The sequence below is a fragment of the Furipterus horrens genome, unplaced genomic scaffold, assembly GCF_987537825.1.
Source record: "Furipterus horrens unplaced genomic scaffold, mFurHor1.1.pri manual_scaffold_7, whole genome shotgun sequence".
Lineage (NCBI taxonomy): Eukaryota > Metazoa > Chordata > Mammalia > Chiroptera > Furipteridae > Furipterus > Furipterus horrens.
The window spans coordinates 33,015,717-33,032,687 of record NW_028327177.1 but is presented as its reverse complement, the minus strand read 5'-3'; the positions used below and the strand labels follow the sequence as shown (position 1 = coordinate 33,032,687).

The 16,971-nt window shown below is 34.2% G+C and overlaps 1 protein-coding gene across 2 annotated transcripts in view; it reads right to left on the bottom strand.

Moving 5' to 3' along the window:
- The window catches only part of TRIQK (triple QxxK/R motif containing), a 67,790-nt gene that overhangs the window by 38,254 nt on the left and 12,565 nt on the right, over positions 1-16,971 (bottom strand). The window lies entirely within an intron of this gene.

The window sequence follows — 16,971 nt, the reverse complement described above, 5'->3', positions numbered from 1 at the left end:
TAAAAGATTTGGATGAGGCCCAATAACAAAAGTATTGGGAGTAAAAGAAACTGTATCAGAGAAGAACCAAGGTTAACAGAAAGTGTAAGGTGATTAATGTCACTAAGATGGAGCAGGTTATGATCCAGGGTGACCAAAGTGACAGGAAAACATTATGGCAGGTAAGTTAAGGAAATGAGAGACCAGAACAACACTGCATCATACAGAATGGCGGCAGGATTTGGACGAGGGTAAAAGAAGACTGTAAGCTACTGAAGAGTGACCTGAATGTCCACAGATAACAGTAAAAAGAGGCAGAGGGCACTATAGTCAAATGGAACGGACCACAAAGGAGCTGGGATTTTTTGTTCGTTTCACTTCTCTTGTTTGTTTTTATATGCATGGGAAAGTAACTGATCTGAAGGTGGCAATAAGGGAGTAAAAAAGCAACAGCCAGACTCTTGATCCACAGGTATATGGAGAACAGCTTCCACGTAAGACGGCTTCAGGGAAATTGTGTCTCTGAGAGAATTAGATTTCAATTAATTTCAAGAGGTAAAAGGAATAATCACCAAATTGCTTGAGGACGGATGGGATTCAAGAGGGGCATGAAAAATATAAAGAGGGATGGGAATATCAAGATATTGGTTCACGGAATTAATTAATTCATTCATTAAATAAAACACAGAATAAAATGGGCATAAGAGTTCAGTGGAAGACGAATGGCCGAACAGGTCATCCTGGACAATGAATGAAGGCAACGGAAATGTGTAGTGTCCTGAAATATCTTATCTCAAAGGTACTGAAAACTGCACGGAGTACTGAGACCTCTCAGCAGTCATCTGTGGCCCAGGTAAAATGGGGAAATCTCAGTCCCTCTGGAAAGGGTCAGCTGGCTGGAACCAAGCATCTCAGAGGAAAAACTCAGGCCTCAAGAGTTTAATTAGGCACACATTCTCAAGCAGCAACTAGAGGCTCTAGATCAGCCCTTGTCAAAACATGATCCATCCATCCCCTCGGATGTTCTTTAAAATGCACATTCCTGGGCCCCAGCACAGTCCCACTGACTCAGTATAAAGGGCTAAGGTCTAGGAATCTTCCGTTTCTTTATGTTTTTCTGGCTTTTGGTGGGGGGAGGGGGAGCACTAATGTTTGAGAACCAATAGTTTTTAAAAAAACATTCATGGGAAATTCTTCTGTGTGCCAGCATTTGAGAAAAACCAAGGCCTGAGCAGGGGCTGTGAGAACCTTTGGTGGAGGCTGAATGAGGTAGTATGACTAAATTGTGGAAGCTTTCAGTAATTGTCTGACCTTTAGACTTTTTCTGAACTCAACAGAAAATCATAAAAGGGTATTGCGTGGTGAGATAACCAAATCAGACACCTTTTAATAGATTAGAAAGAAAACTGATGAGGAAAAATAATCAATGAGGCAATCCACTAAGGGAGCAAAGCAGCAAATAGAAAGAAAGTGGTATTTGGTGTTTGACTTTTTTAGAATTTGGGAACAGCCCACATGGGGGTATGAGGCAGAGGAAGAACTGAAGATAACAGTGCTTTTAAAATTGAATAATTAAATACAGTTTCCCAGGCCTCACTCTTCAAAGATACCCAGTCAGTAAGTCTGGGGAGTGGTCAAGGAAGCTGCATTTTTAACAAGCACCAACTCCCTGCCAGGGTTTTCAAGTTCAGCTGTTTCATGGACCATGTTGGGCAAAATAGTGAGACAGTTACTAATGTCATTAACAAAAATGGGTAACATAGAGGAGAAATAGATATGAGGTAGGTGGTAAGGGTACAGGAGTGTTATAAATCTGTATCATAAAAAATGTTTACAATTGCAACAAGAAAGCAATACACCTGTCTTAAAACCTAATAAAATTAGTTGATCCAAACATAATTATATCACAATTCCCTGGTTGCTTCCAAGAAGCACTCACAAATATTTTATTTACTTTTATTCTAATGCCTTTTTAATACACAGATTGTTGTGGCATCTGGACACATGACACACCTGAAAACACATTAAATTTGTGCTGCCCAGACTAGACAAAAAGCTGCCTTGCATACCATCAATAATGCTCATCACTGCAGGCTTTCTGCCTTATCTTGGACACATGAAATTATTATTATTTTAATTTTGTACTTTGCATGAATAACAAAGGAATGGGCATTTCAAGTCTGGGAGGGAGGAAATTTTTATCAAGTAACTGACCATTTTCCTAAGCAAAAGAAATGACCATTACTATTTACCAGGGTTTAAATCCAGCAAAATGGGAAATGAACTGCAGTAATTTCTTGTATTATATTTGTAAAAGGAGATAGGTTAAACTACAATTGGCCTATGATATAATGTTTAATAGTTGATTTAAAAAGTTATTAATGACATAAATTACACTTTCTTTCAAATAAAGGTTATATTTTATATAAACTATACTACTTTCAAAAGATTTCTAAAGGTTACAACAATACGGAACCAAATAAATAAAACTGCAGATGCTGTTTTTACTATTACAAAGTACTGAAACAAGAAAAGATACAAAGCCAATCAAGTTAAAAGAGCAAAAACATCTACAATTCTAGCACAAAACCAGAAGAGCAGGCTGATTGCACCACTGAATGCTAAAAGCTTAACAAGCCAAGAGGAATGAGAAGCAAGTGTACATTGACTTCTGGGATTTTGAGGTGAAGAAAGGGCAGTTTCATATATACTCTGAACATTAACCAATCCACCTTCAGACTGTTTTTCATGAATAGACAGTTATCAAAAACAGAATTATAGATCTAAAGGTCATAAAATTAGTTTTTCAATACTTATAATTCTTTAAATGGAGTTATTTTAAGGAAATTATGTGAAACCCAAGATTATTTCAATTATCATATAGACAATAATAAACTTAACTCCATCTACATGGTACCAAAAACTGGTGGCTAACTGATGAGGAAAATAATAAGCTCTAGATGCAAATATCTCAGCTGGCATCCACTTTTATCTCTGTAATTCCTAAGTAAAAACATATATACCTATTTTATCATAATTCCTCAATATGCATTCCCTCTTCTTAGTGATAAAATAATATTAAAAAATTCTTATGATTTAGATCTTTCAATAAGTTACTTGAGACAAAGGTTTACTAGAAAAAAGTATATATTTAATGTTTAGCCCAAATGTTAAATGCAAATATATCTGTGTTCAGTGTAGATAAAATGCTCTGATATACTCTAAATCTATTAAAATCACTATTTATAATCAAGTTTGGCTTGAAGTAAAATTTTTTTATTTTTTCTTAATTTACATTTACTTTACATGGAAGCAAACATGAACAAAGTTTCCAACACATATTAGTTTTAGGACAATACAGTAGTAAGTTTGGGAAGTCCAGTGAAAAGCTTTTTGGAGTCTCTACATGTACCCTACCAATTTCTAAGAGAAGACTAGAAAATGGCACATTTACAGTGTTACTTGTCCAACTTTTCAAATTTTGCTCATAATTCACTGAACTTCCTTGATCCAGTTTAATGGCAAGCATTACTTATGCTAATTATTAGTCATTTCAATGTGTACCTATTTCAAGTACTTAGGTTTCCGTATTTAACAAAAACATACTGGGAAAAGTCACTTAAATCTATTTAAAGAGAGCAAAAAGTAACCTAGATTTATCTCTCTCTCTCTAGCTAATTACTTCAGGAATAATGAACTAAAAAAGAAAGTTCTAGTTTGCCAAATAGATGGTTTTCAAGAAACAGTCAACGTTTGCCCTTTGGTATTAATATGCGCATAGAAGGAAAACAAACAGACCAGAAGACATAAAACCTTAGTTTCACCATGTCTTTTCAATAAAAGATTGAATGACCTTGACAAAGTCAAGCTGTTTCCCTTTTTACACAATTCCTAAATTTCCTTCAGATGTATAAACCTAGTATACATGAGCATATGTTTCAGGTTAAGGGTAATTATTTCATGCCTAAAAACATAGCCTTGTATATTCGGATAGGACAAATAATAATGCCACATACTTTTTAAACATCTTTTAAAACCAATGAAAGACATGTTCATGAGGTAAGCTTAATTTGAGTATGTAAGGCAAAATAAACAACTCAAGGCAACCATCAGAATGCCCTTTATGGTAATTTTGTTTCAAGGTAGTTTCAAAACTCTGTATGACTGACTAAAAATAGCTTTATTAGTAAATAGATATAAAAAATGAATAGTAGACATCCAATTCATACAAATACAAAAATGCATTCATTATACTGAAATCTCATGTGATATCATCACCACTTTACTAATAAAAGAATATTTCAGGCTGGTAGTTTTCAAACAGATTGTGTTATTAAAACTTACATTTACATTGATGCAAATCACATTATTATAACACCACCAAATTATACTACCAATGGTATAACAATAAAGAGTACTGAATTTAATAATATGAGAAAACAATATGGAAAAAGGTTAATGGGAAAAAGCACTGGGTTATTAACTAATATAATTTTACAATATGGAAACATAGTAAACAAAAATACAGAAGAAAGTACAATCCTAAAAAGCATTTGTTTCTAAAACAACAGGCTGGTAGAGAAAAGAATGTAACAGATATAAACCAAACCACAAATAAGAAAACCAAAAAATCCTAGTTTGTAGCAAATTCTATCTCCCATCTTCTATTCCCTAATCCCTATTTCATCAAATGTGTAACGCCTTTATAAGGCATTTCAGTCAAAAAGATGCCAAAGTACTGCTTCGTCACTGGCCTTTTTAAAGAACGTTGTTTCATAAAGAGAAATGATAAATAGAAAATGTAGATTTGATACAGTGAAAAAGCAATAAAAAACTTCAAATTTCATCAATGTTATGGACTACAGAAATTAAAACACTTCAACTGCAAAATATCTAGCAATTATCAGGGTTCTGGTTACATGAGTGTTCATTTTGTGACTATTCACCATGTAAATTTCTATCCACCTGACCTATCCTTTAGGTTATTGTTGCCATACATTTTACAACTGTGTTCTACATAGTCAAATGAATCCTCCTACCTTCCATTTAAACAAAAACAAAAAGAAAACAACAACAAAAAAAACTTTGCTCAGATTAGCCTCTAGACAGTACTTAGCAGTGAACAAGAACTAAGGGAGACAGAATAAGCCATAGCTAATATGTTTGGTTTAAGCAAATAATTTTTATTTAATTTTTGAATGAGAAAAATGTCATTTATATTTACTATTTCTAGTACTCTCTACTTCTTGTATAGATCAATGACTCATTTTTTTTTTTCATAAAACACTACCTTTAACAATCCTTGTAGTGCCAGTCTTTTGGCAACAAACTCTCTCAGCCTATTATTAGATACAAAAGTATTTATTTTGTCTTTTATTTCGAAGAAAATTTTTGCTAGGTATAGAAATTAGGGGCACAACTATTTTTTCAGTACTTGAGAGATGTCACAACTTCCTCTTCTGGCTGGCATAATTTGATGAACACTGTTTAATTTTTTTTTCAGTTAACATTCCTCCCATGCTCTAGATACTTTTTTAAAAAATCCCTGCTTTCATCAAATTAATTTTGACATGTTTTGGTGTCTGTTTATTTTTATCCTGGTTCGGAGTCCTTGAGTTCTTAAATCTATAAATTTCAAGTTTTCATCAAATTTAGAAAATTTTCTGCCATGATTTCTTCAAATATTTTTCTGTCCTCCGTTTCTAGAACTTTAGTTACATATATATTAGACCACTTCATATTTCTTATAAGTCAATGAGGCTCTTTCATTTTGGATTAATTTTATTACAATATCTTCAGGCTCATGACCTTTATCTTCTGCAGTGTCTAATCTACTATTAATATCCAGTGGCATTTTAAATTCAGAAACTGTATTTTTCATAACTAGAAGTTCTTTTGATTCCAATACCTTCCATTTCTATACTACATACATATTTTCTTTAAAATATATTTATAATAACTGATTAGCTTTCTTGCTAGTAGTTACACCAATTCTGTCAGTTGTGAGTCTGTTTCAATTGACTGTTTTCCTCCTGGTTATGTATCAAATGTTCCTGCTCCCTGAAACATATATATTTTTTAATTGGGTGATGGATATTATAAATGTTATATTGTTGAGGGTCTGGATATTATTTTCTTCCTTTGAAACATTTTGGGATTTTGTTGGAAGGATGGAGAGCCAACTAAATTACTTGAATATCAGTTTGATCAGGGTTTATTTCAGCTTTTCTAGACTGGATCTGGCACAATCTTCATGCCAGAGATAGGTCAGCCCTGCTTATAAGAATTATCCACTTTATAGTCTCCACTAAATGCCCTGGTTGATCATGAGTTCACACAATTATGACTGGCTAAAGCTCTAATATATCCCCATTCTGTGTAAGCTCTCATAATTGCTCAATTTAAAATGCCCTCTCAAAGCTACGTCTTGCCATATGGATTTTTGTACTAACTATATGCATTGCCTGGTCAAAGGATTATCAGTCTTGTCTATCTTTTCAAAGAACCAGCTCTTGGTTTCACTGATCTCTTGTATTGGGTTTTGTTTGTTTGTTTGTTTGTTTTGTTTTGATTCTGTGTCATTTATTTCTGCTCTGATATTATTTCCTTCCTTACACTCACTTTGGGCTGTGCTTGTTATTTTTCAAGTTCCTTTAAGTATATAGTTTGATTGTTTGAGATTTTTGTTCTTTCCTGAGATAGGCCTATAAAGCTATAAACTTCTTAGGAATGCTTTCAATGTGTCCCATAGATTTTGCATTATTGTGTTTTCAGGGAATAAACCTACAAAGGCACTCATATTCTCTGATTTAAGAGATAGTCATTATTTTGTGTAATGAAGGTTGAAGTTTAAAAGATTTATTCAGAAATCAGCTATAAAGTCTCAAGATAATTAATTTGTTTGCTACTAGCAATAGTTGGTTTCATAGTTTTAAGCAATATTCTAGTCTTCATGATAATAAAGTAAATAATTTAAATATGAGTGCTAAGAGGAAATAAAAACTTTTAAATAAAAGTTTTGGTTTCAATTATTAAAGAGGAAAAATATACAAGTCTGACATAATCATATTTGTATATTTCATGTTCAGGAAGGTAATTCCTGTATAGTGAAGCTTTATTTAATTTGACAGACAAGCTGTACAAAAGTATCCAGTCATGTAATATGAAAAACAGAGACATTTATTGAAGATACAAGATATAAGAAACATTGTACATAAGACAAAGACATCTCAGTCCCCTTCAAAGGAGGCACCTTGGCACCTCACACAGTTCTCCCAATCACCATCAGCTGCCCCATCATATTTCCCTGAATCTCATCAATGGTCTGAAATCTCTTCCCTTTCAAATGTGATTTGAGTTTAGGGAAAAGCCAGAAGTCACAAGGTGCCAACTCTGGGCTGCAGAGGGGCTGAATCAATTGGGTGATTTGATGTTTTACAAAAAAACTCTGCACCAGACCTGATGCATGAGTGGGCACACAGTCATGATGATGCTGCCAGTCACCGGTTGCCCATAGCTGTGGCCTTCTGAATCATCTGAATAATTTCTGTGGAGGAATGTATAAGCTTAACACAAAATTTGATGTAAATTCGTTGCTCTACTTGCTCAATAATTTTGAGTGCTATAGCTACACAGTACACATGCTCACTCAAAGGCAACTACTGTCCCCACTGACCAGTACAGTGAAGTTGTCATTGTTCATAAATGCACTTCTAGTCCACTCTCCTTGGGTGCCAGGGTACAGTGATGTCGTGCTAACTGATTTTGTTATATTGATAATGACTGGACTTTTTCTGGACCAACCTCATATAAGTTTATCTCTACATAAAACAGTTATCGCATTCATTCTACATAAATCAATATATTTATTATAAAAATACTCTATGAAAAATTTGTATGTGTTGGTGCATATATAGAATACATATGCACAAAGGTTATATGTATATTAAGGCAACATTCATTCTAGTGTTATCTTGTGTCCAAAGACAGAGTACCACGCATTAAGTGTAGAGCATAAAATATAATTAATTTCCAATTAAATAATAAAAGAAAGTTTCTAAAATATGTTCAGACAAAAACAGTATTATTTGTAATTGAAAATAAAGGCAAAGAATAGAAAATAAAAAGAAAACACATCTTATAGTAAGTAATTATAAAAAAGAACAGAAAAAGTTAATTTCCCAGTGAAAAGGATGTTCTGGGCAGAATAAAAATGACTGAAGTATCAAAATGAAAAATTAGAAAGTGGTTTATTTAATAACAGGATAACTCGTAATGGAAATCTACTACAATACCTAGAATACCTAACAATATGAAAATGATGAATAAATTATTTCTCAAGTGTGATATATTCAGGAAATAGATCAGTGAAACCATAGCATACAAAAAGAAAAATTCACATATAGAAGCAAAAGAAAAAATCACAGTTTACGTTGTATTCACATTTAAAATCAATCATCACTTTTCACATTCCTAAAATCCCCACCTCCCCCAATAATAAGCCATAGCTTTAATATAATATTTTTTCCAACCTAAAACAGCTGCAAAAAACAAATCTTGCTGGAGATAAGCTTGGTTATAAATATCAACATTCCCTTTAAATAAGGGAGTCCAGTTTTCATACCATCTGTCTCTTTCTAAAAGGGAAAAAAATATGAAAATCATAAACCAAAACATTGTTTCAAATAAGGCTTTTAAAAATGAATGTAGTAAAAAGGCTATGAATGACCCTAGTCTCTGCCTTTAAACTTGTCCTGTTTAGCTCAGATAAAAAAAAAAATGGGATTTTATGAAAGTAAAGATCTCTTATTCCATGAAAAACCTGTCTGAAGTAATCTAAAAAGAACAAAAAGAATGTTGTTTTCCAACTTTTTCACATTGCTGGCCATAGTCACAAAACCTGATCCAACAATTCTTCCTTAGTGTCATACACACAACTGTTTATTTTTTAACTACATGTGACTTTTTATTATTTTAAATTATTTATTTGTTTGTTTGTTTTATTTTTAGAGAGAGGGGAAAGGAGAAAGAGAAGGAGAGAAACATCACTGTGTGGTTGCCTCTCACTCGCACCCACAACTGGGGACCTGACGTGCAACCTAGTCATGTGCCCTGACTGGGAATTGAACAAGCGACACTTGGCTCACAGGCCAACGCTCAATCCACTGAGTCACAGCAGCCAGGGCTTACATGTGCCATTTTTGTTACCTTACTTTATCCAAAACTTTTTTAGAGGCCATTCAAAGACTTTCATGTTATTTAAGTACCAAAATCTAGTTATTAACAGAACTGGACTCTTCTGTTAATAGAGATTTTACCCTCTGCAAAAATCATTCCTATGCCTCACTCAACATGGTGATGTTTTTTATACTCAGCTTTGGATTTTATCTTAAAACCGTCTTTCTCTGTTTGCCCTTAAATATTTTTTGCTCTTTGTTATGACTTGTGATTGAACATTTTAATTTTTTACTGTACTATATTATTATAACTTCAATAATTATGTCCATTATTCATATCCATTATTTAACTCCTAAAAGCATTCACACACAAAAAGGATTAATTCAAAAGGGTTTACCATATAGTGCTCAGACTAGTATATGAGAGACACCTACAAAAATGAATATCAATATGGTAACACTTAGATAGCTTAGAGAAAGTAGAAAAAATTTAAGACAGAGAAAAATGACATACTCTATTTTAACAATATATGTAAATGTTTAGTCCATCCCCTCAATTACACAGGCAGGACTCTGAAAAGCTACTGAAATAATGGTACCTAAGGAGCCCTGGTATATTTCATCCTCATTCTCATTTTTATTCTCCCCCTCCTCTCTCACTCTCACACACACACCTATATACCGCAAACAAAACAAACAAAATTAAATCTTTACTAATGAACATTTGCAGGTATTTTAAAGGGCTAAGACTGCATTTAAATATGTCTTTCATAAGAAAAATATGTCCTAAGACATTTTTTGATTCACTTTCATTCTGTTTTAACTATGGACCAGCTAGGCCTGTAATTTGTTTTTTAAGTTTTATTACAAATAATAAATGACATTAAATTGCTTTCTTGGAATGCTGGATCTTCAGTGTGTGAGGGAGGAAAGGAGACTTCTTCAAAGTAATGGTCAATAATATTTAATCTCAAATTAATTATTTAAAATAAATAACCATTTTACATCAATCAATATTTCATTTTTTCATGATCTGATGCAGGCACTACAAAATGACTGAATTAGATTACCAGTGTTATAGTAGAAATCTTTTTTTATCTCAGACCTGTCAACTGTTACTTTAAAAGTAAAAAGCTTTCTTCATATTAAATTTAGTCTAATGCTTATTTTCTGACTAGAATGTAGTAACACACAAGAGCGGGAATCTTTTCTCTTCACTGAAGAATGCAAACAAAACAATGTGGCATATAGTAGATACTCAATACTCATTTTTAAGTAAACATTCTCCATAAGTTAACAGTTTTAACTTAAAACATCCACATTCTGCTTAATTATATAAACTTAAATAAAAATAATTTGAGTTTTAAAATATTACCATAAGCTATCTTTTATAAGAATATGAGCCTGATAAAGGGTGGGTTAACTTCCCTACTTTAACTTGTTTCCTTTCTGGTTTTGTCACTTTTTATTTTTTATTAATTTATTGGGGTGACATTGGTTAATACGAGTATATAGATTTCAGGTGTACATTTCTATAATACACAATTTGTATATTGCACTATGTGCCCTCCAAAGTCAAATCATCTTCCATTATCATATATTTATCTCCCTTTACCCTTTACTAAAACCCTGGCTGGTTTGGCTCAGTGGATTGAGCGTCGGCCTGCGAGCTAATTGTCGCTGGTTCGATCTTCCAGTCAGGGCACATCAGAGAAGGAAAACTCTGATTCCAAAAAACCTCCGCTGCCTTGCGGCATACCTCTTCAGGGGAAAGGCTAAGGGAGTAAACCCCGACAGAAAATCCGGAGCCGGAGTCCCTAAGGCGGTTTGACGTTGTAGTCAACACCGGCAACTCCTGCAGCGCACCTGAAGCCAAGCTGTATTGACTCCGTCTTTCCCTTGGATCCTTCAGCTGCGAAGAGGTGGGGTCTGCTGCATGGGCAACAGCAGACCCTCCATATCACCCTGCCCAGGCTCTGTAGCTTCAGCTCCACTGGAGAGGACACTCCAGCGTCATCGTAAGATGTCGATTCAACACGGGAGGAGACAGATACCGTGTCACTCCCGAGTCGGACTGCACAGCCATTCTCGGCAGTGCAGATAGACTCTTAAGAAGCTACACCATCGTCTCTCGAGACGGACGGCTGCCTACTACCCTTTACTAACCCCAGCCCCTTCCTTCTAATAACCACCATATTGTTTTCTATGTCTCTGAGTTTTTGCTTGCTTTTCTTGTTTATTCATTTCCTGCTTTCAGTTTTCTATCCAATATGAGTAAAATTATATGGTTGTTAACTTCTTCTGTCCGGCCTATTTTGCTTATTAGCATGATACTTTCAATATCTATCCACGTTGTCACAAATGGCAGTATTTCATCTTTTCTTATGACTGAGTAGCATTCCATTATATATATGTACCACATCTTTATCCAATCATCTATCAAAGGACATGTTTCGGTCATTTCATGTCTTGGTCACCATGAATAATGCTGTAATTAATATATAGGGATGCATATATATTTGCAAATAAATGTTCCCAAATTTTGGGGGTAGAGACCAAGAAGAGGGTTTGCTGCATAATATAGTAACTCTATTCTTGATTTCTTAAGGGACCTCCATACTGTTTTCCATAGGGGCTGTGCCAGTCTGCATTCCCACCAGCAGTGAATGAGGGTTCCCTTTCCTCAACAACCTCTCCCAACATTGTCATTACTTGTCTTGTTGATAATAGCCATTCTAAGAGGTCTGAGGCAGTATTTCACTGTAGTTTTAATTTGCATTTCCCTAATAGCTAGTGAAGTTGAACATCTTTTCATACATCTGTTGGCCATTTGTATGTCTTCTTGGGAGAAGTGTCTGTTCAGATCCTGTGCCTATTTTTTAATTGGATCGTTTATTTGGTGTTGAGTTATATGAGTTCTTTATATATTTTGGATATTAACCTCTTGTTGGAGCTGTTGTTTGGAAATATCTTCTCCCATTCAGTTGATTTACTTTTTGTTTTTATGGATGTTTTCTTTTGCCATGCAGAGGCTTTTTAGTTTGATATAGTCCCATTCATTTATTTTTGCCTTTACTTCCCTTTCCTTTCAAATTCATAAAATGATCTCTAAGATCAAGGTCCATAAGTTTAGTACCTATGTTTTCTTCTATGTAATTTACTTCTTTCAGGTTTTATATTTAGGCCTTTGGTCCTTTTTGAGTTAATTTTTGTATATGGGGACAAACTATAGACTAGTTTCAATCTTTTGCATGTGGCTTTCCAATTCTACCAAGTACCATTTACTAAAGAGGCTTTTTTTCCCTCTATTGTGTTTTTGACTCCTCAACAGTTATTTTCCCACATACGTGTGGATTTCTGGGCTCATAATTCTGTTTCATTGGTATGTATGCCTGTTTTACTGCCAATACTGCGTTGTTTCAATTAATGTTACTTTGTAGTATAATTTGAAGTCAGGGAGTGAGATACTGTCAGCTTTGTTCCTTTTTCTCAAGATTGCTTTGGCTAAATGGGGTCTTTTGTGGTTCCTAACAAATCTGATGATTTTTTGTTCTAGTTACTTAAAAAATGACAGTAGGATTTTGATGGGGATTGCATTAAATTTGTATATTGTTTTGAGTAACATGGACATTTTAACTGTTGATTCTTCCAATCCATGAACATGAAATATCTATCCATTTCATTGTGTCTCTTCCAATCTCTTTTAGTAGTGCTTTGTAGTTTTCAGAATATAGGTCTTTCACATGCTTTAAGTTTATTCCCAGGTATTTTTTTTTTTTTTTTTTTTTTTTTTTGCAACTGGAAAAGAAATTTTCTCATTTCTTTTTCTGAAATTTCATTGTTAATATATAGGACTGTAGTGGATTTTTGCACATTGATTTGTATTCTGCCATTTTACTTGTTTATTTTTTCTAATATTGAATAGTTTTTTGGGGGGGGTATATGTGAGAATTCTTTAGAGTTTTCTCTATAGAGAATTTTGTCATCTGTAAAATGTGACACTTTTACTTCTTCATTCCCAATTTGGATGCCTTTTGGTTTTTTTCTCTTGCCTGATTGCTCTGGCTAGGACTTCTAGTACTATGTTTTTTTTTGTTAGAGAACAAACTTTCAGTAATGTCACTTATTAGTTGATCAAGCTAAGCTATTTTTCATTTTTTAAATGAGTACAGTAAGAAGAATTTAAAGGTTAAATTAAATAGTTAACTCATATAAACTACTTAACATGGTATTTCCAAATAGTAAATACTATATGTTTTTAGTATCGTCACATCAGGCTGGCTTAGTCAGTTACTGTTGATACAATATTTAATCCAAATAGTTTTTTAGACAAAAATAACCTGAACTTGATGGCCTCATACTCATTAAGAAAGTTAATGAACTCCCTTAGTAAATGGTCTTATACAAAGCTTAAATCACTTAATTACATATAAAATGTATAGTTTCTGTTATTAGTTGGTCTTCTAACCATCTTCAATCATCACCTAACTAACTGAACAAAAGTGGTTTTGGGTAACTTTTCAGATGCCAAATTACATATGCTGTCTTATTGTCAGTAAGTATTGGCACACACAAATCCATAATGAGTACTCAAAAGTATTTACCATCTAAAATGGAAGGCTTCTGAACAACAACAACAAAACAAAAGCTTAAGCACTAGTCCTCATTTTCAAATTTGACATTTGAATGTCTAATCTTTACCAGAAGTCCCAAATCATCCTCTAAGAAAAGAATCTCGTTAGGTCAACACTTCCACCAATTTTTTGTTATTATCTCCTCAGGAGTTGTAAGCTCTTGATATTATTTCAATTAAGTCTATATGTCACCATTTCTCCTACGTATCCACCACATGTATTGAGCAGGTCAGTACAGTTCCTACTAGAGCAGCAGGAGTCTGACATTAAATAAAATTGGTTCTTTTGAGGCTTCAAATTCTTAATTTGCAATAATTTAAAATCCCAAATGTTTAAAATAACCTTGGGCCTAACACATACAATGGAAAACAAGAAACACAATTTTAAAATATCCTTTAAATTATACTACAGTCCTAACAACGTCTTCCAAAACCTTTAAGAAAAGTATCATAAATATTCCAATGACTTTTCTATTTTCTTTTTGAAAATTAAATGTGACTATAATATTATACTACTTTATCTAAGAGTCTATCATAAAAAATGACTTTATAAAAGCTCTGGGTAACTATTTTACTAATTTTAAGAAATTTTCCTTTGTTATGAAATAAATAGGTCTTCATTATAACGTTAATCCAAATTTGGGGGCAGGGATTAGATTATAGCTGATGAGTCTCTCTAATGCAAACAACATACATAAAATTTTTCTAAGTGTATATTTTTGAATTATTGCTGAACTCTAAACAATTTAAGAAAAAATAATGAGCTTACCAATGCAATTTTTACAGTAAAATGTGTAACCTAATTTTTTACAAATACGTAACACTGCCCAGCAACCTCTCTCCTCCAAGTCAGCTGTACCTCCCATTTGACTCAGTAGTTATTTCAACTTGCAGGGCTCTGCTGAAGTCCCCAATCCACCTTCATTTTAGTTTGGGCACCTCAGCTGGTCTACCAAGTCACAAAGAGAATAGAAATCATTATGTAAGAATCGCTTACACTACAAGCTTGTTCTAACTCACCGCACATACCAACACATACATTTGCACACACAAATCGACACACACATGCTCAACCGCAAATACTGTCCATGGCAGTACCTCTAATTTGATCTCAGTGTTAAGAAGTGTCCTATCTCCTGCTAAGCCTTCTACTCTGCCCTGGAGCCCACCCCATCTATATATACTTTTCCTACCTTTTGCTCCCCTCCTTTATTTCCTAGCCTTTGCCCTTCTCTGAGGGTCTCACCAGCCTTACTGTATTAGCATTATAATTGGTTACTGTGTTCAATCTTCTTCCCCTCAAATTCATCCCCCACCTGCTTGCAGAATAATCTCTCACAAAATTTAATCAAGAAATTCCCCAGAAGAATATCTTTTAATATTTCTCTATGTCCTTTAGGAGAGAGTCCCAATTTCATAGTTTGGTATAGTCTAACCCTTTTCCCTCCAATTTCTTCACCTGTCTTCAACTCCCACATACACTGTGCTCCAACGACTTTGAATCACACACAGTTCCCTAAAATCATACTTTTTAACAACTTATTGACTGCCCATGTTCTTCCTTTCTCTGAAGACGCTTTCAAATATTTCTTTACCTGGATATCTTATACTCCTTTAAAAGAGCAGAAAGGCATGTCAGTCATTCATTCTACTTATGTATCTTTGAATTTTCCTTCTCCTCTGAGTAGAAAGCAATATTGTACTTTCCAGTCCCCCATGTGAAACAATTTGCTTTGACCAATGAAACTTGAAATGCCAGTGCTCCATTAGCCACTCTCTCTTCCCACTGCTGCAGTGGTAATGGAAGTACATCCAGATGAAGCCTTTGATGGGTTGGGTCACTGAGCTTCCCTACCCAGCCCATTTTGGACGTGTAGTCTGTGTCAGAAATAAACATTTGCTGTGTTGAGACACTGAGATTTGGACTCCTTTGTTCCTAGAGCACAACCTAGGCTCTTCTGACTGATACAAAGGGTTACCATTTTAAGGAAGCTTTGTAGAAGCCCAACACAGTCTGATTCAAATGCTGCTTCTCCGAGTGATGACAGCATTCTATTCATCCTCTTATCATAACACAACACTGCAGTAAGACAGCTGCTATAATTACCCATCTTCCTTCAAATTTCACTTCTGAGGGAAGGACCTGGTATTTCATCCCTGAATCCTCATCACTTAGCATGGTGCCTAGCTCACAGTAAGTGCTTAATTAACTTCATTCATTCATTCATTCATTCATCCATTCACTCATCAAGGACCAGGAACTACTCTAGTTGCTAGCGATAAAGTAAAACCAGAGCAAACAAAAACCTCTGCTTGCACTCATAGGAACTAATATCCTGGTGAACAATGGCAATAAACAAGACAAAGAAGTATAACAAATGTAGTTTGTAAGATAGTGATAAATGCTAAGTAGAAAATACAGAATCAGGATACAAGATGAGACCTCTTTCAGAAGGTGACCTTTGTAATAAAACCTCAAAGTGAAGTACTGTACGTAAATTGTCCATGTAAGTATCCAACAAGAGCAACTCTGTAAAGAGAACACTGGAAACTGTGAGATGGGAACACGCTTGGTATGTTCAGAGAACAACAGGAGAGCCAGTACAGATGAGCAAGTGAGTGCTCAGAAATGAGGTTGAAGAGGTAACAAGAAGAGGTCAGGTCTCACAGACGGGCCAGTTGAAGAGTTTTGTCTTTTTATCTGGAGTGAAACAGGGAACTACTGAAGAATTCTGAGTGGAGTGAGGGATGGAAGGGGACTGTAGAAGATAAGGTCAGACATAAAATGGGGCCCCATATTCTTTCATATTATATTTCCTCTCCCCACAATATTTGTGAAAAACAGATGTACTAATTAGTCAAGAAAGATTAAACATAATGTTGAATAACTGATGTTAGATGAAGATCTTGATCTGTTTATTAGTTACTATGCAGGGACATTGATTATAACCAATATATATTGATTATAACCAATATATATTTATCAAAATACAGAAACGTACCAAAGGATAATGGTGTATCAAACATCAAGAGAGATCAAGTAATTAATGCAGCAATGAATCCTAGCAGACAATTAGTAATACTAAACAATTTAACAAATAGATAAAGATTTATAGCTCTATGGATATTGTTTCATTTACTTGGATTTGTCAAAAGACCAAAAAATAATACAAGTACAATCAT